This window comes from Phalaenopsis equestris, unplaced genomic scaffold, assembly GCF_001263595.1.
Source record: "Phalaenopsis equestris unplaced genomic scaffold, ASM126359v1 Scaffold222349, whole genome shotgun sequence".
NCBI lineage: Eukaryota > Viridiplantae > Streptophyta > Magnoliopsida > Asparagales > Orchidaceae > Phalaenopsis > Phalaenopsis equestris.
Genome location: NW_018240524.1, coordinates 5,019 through 7,934, shown reverse-complemented (window position 1 = coordinate 7,934; position 2,916 = coordinate 5,019).

Below are 2,916 nucleotides of genomic sequence, written 5' to 3'. Positions count from 1 at the left end.
AAATATTCATTGATGGGTGTAGAGTTAGAGAACTTTAAAGTGACAGGTTAAAGCCGCCAACTTGGTTTATTATTTTTTTTTCTGATACAAGAATGTTAGCCCCCAGGTGGAGGGAATTGAGGGAACTGTAGAGTGAGAGCTAGTATCTTCCCTGCCTAACCGGTCTTCAGAACTATTCAAACTTTAAATTAGTCAATGTTCTTTATAACATCTCTAGTAAGGGTAAAAAATATTATTGCTCTTATTTGACACAACACAATTTGCATACTTTCATAATAGAATTCATATGCTTATTATTGATTCATGATAAGAAGAAAAATATTTTCATATTAAATACTTTCTTCTACAAAAATTTTAGTTATCTTTTTACTGTTTCGTTAAAATATCAAAAATACCAAAAATATTTTAATTTTAAATTCCTACAAAAATCGTTTTGAATTTAAGTAATTTTCATTTTAAAGATAGAAAAACTTTCTAAAAAGTGCATATTGCATAATCTTCCCTGTGGGTTCGATATTCATTTCTTAATCAAAAAGTCCTATACTACTTGATAATGATATGTATACTTGTGTAGTATCCCAATAAAAATATATATAAATTAAAAAACTAAATTCTTATTTTTCTTCAGGATCAAGTTTTTGGTTTTGTTGCAAAATAAGGATACATAAGAAAAAAAATACCATCAGAACTATTACTATACTGTGCATAAGCATTAGGTATCCAGGGATCAAGTTTTTGGCGTCATTCTCAGGGATTAAAATCTTCAAGTAGTGGTGTCAACTTCATAAATCCTTGCATATACAAAAAAATTGGGATCAAGTTTTTGGCGTCGTTGCCCTGGGAGGAAAGATAAAATAAAGAAAGAAAACTATGTAAATTTCTATTTTTAGAAAGTCTTATTTAAACTTTATATATTATCTTATTTTGTATGTTTTATTTTATTTTATTTTATGCTAGTGTATGCGTAGTTCAGGTTCTGAAGGACTAGTGCCCTACAGTTCTGCATTAGAAAGAACTATTAGAAAAATCAGAAAAACAAAAAAAAATACAAATCTTGAAAATTCTAAAAAATTACAGAAATGACAAACCAAAATAATCAAAATGCTGAAATTCATCTAGAGTTTAGACCTTTAAGAAATTATAAAAACCTACTGTAGTGGTTAATTCATTTGAGCTTAAACCAACTATTATCCAAATGGTATCAAATAGTCAGTTTGGGGGATCACCAACTAAAGTTCCAAATTTACATCTTACCAATTTTCTAGAATTGTGTGCTACATTTAAATACGATGGTGTTTCAGATGATGCTATAAGACTTAGGTTATTTCTTTTCTCACTGAGGGATAAAACTAAGATGTGGTTGAATTTGTCAGCACCTGAATCTATCAGAACTTGGGGAGATTTAAAACAAAAATTCCTTGATAAATATTTTCCAGCATCAAAAACTGCGAAGCTTAGAAATGGTATTATATCTTTTAATCAGTTTGAAGGGGAATCTATTTATAAAGCATGAGAACAATTTAAAAAACCCTTAAGAAAGTGTCCACAACATGCTATACCAGATTGGTTAATAATTTAAAGCTTTTATAATGGATTAATTGGTTCTCTTAGATCTATTATCGATGTCGCTGCTGGTGGTTCATTGATGTCAAAACCATTTCATGATGCTTATGCTTTAATTGAAGAGATGACTACCAATAATTTTCAATCGCCTTTTGAGAGGGTGAATCCAAAGAAAGTAGCCAACATTCATGAAACTGATGCATTAACTATGTTAGCACATCAAGTTGCTGTAATTTCAAGGAAGTTAGAACAATTTGGAATGAATTTTTCTCAACTAATTTCCATGATTGAAGAGAATTCATTAGGCCAAATGGTAGATTCTCAAGCATTATTAGAAACTTTAATAATATGCAAAATAACTCATATTCTAATTATTATAACCCAGGTTGGAACAATCCTAACTTTAACTGGAATAACAATTTGCGTGGTAATAATCAACAACGGGGGAACAACCAAGCAAAGCTATTGGGAAACTGAAACAACAAAGGGAATAATAATTATAGATCTACTTATCATTTAGGTTTCAACAGTAATACACAATTTAAGGATAAGAAGTTGTCTATAGAAGAAGTGGTGTTACAAATGGGTAATTAGTTATAAAGTCAAGGAGTTACAATTAGAAATATTGAGAATCAACTTGGGCAAATTGCAAGTTCATTAAGTAATAGATTCCAAGGAACACTTCCTAGTAATACTGAATTAAATCCAAAAGACCAGAATAAAGAGCAAGCTAAAGTCGTACAACTTAGAAGCGAAAGAGAGTTGGACGATAGGATTCAAAAAGAGATTGAAGTAGAGAGAGAAGAAATTGAATAATCAAAGGAGGACGCTCCGAAAGATTTTGAAATACTTATTTTTTCACCGAAAATTGATTTAAAAAACCACCACCTCCATTTCCTCAGAGACTTTGACAATAGAATTTGGATAAGCAATTTTAAAAATTTTCGGAAATATTTAAGAAGCTGACAATCAATATTCCATTTGCCGAAGCCTTAGAACAAATGTCAAGCTATGTAAAGTTTATGAAGGATATTCTCAACAGAAAAAGGAAGTTTGAAGATAATGAGACTGTTTCACATAGTGAGGAGTGCAGTGCTATAATTTAGAAGCAACTTCCTGAGAAGCTTAAAGATCCTGGTAGCTTTACAATTTCATATGCAATAGGAGACAGATTTTATGGGAAAGCTTTATGTTATTTAGGTGCAAGAATTAACCTTATGCCATTATCAATATTTAGAAGATCAGGATTAAGAGAAATAACCCCTACTACTGTAACTCTGCAGTTAGCAGATCGTTCGATAAAATACCTTAAAGGAGTTATAGAAGATGTCTTAGTGAAAGTGGATCAATTTA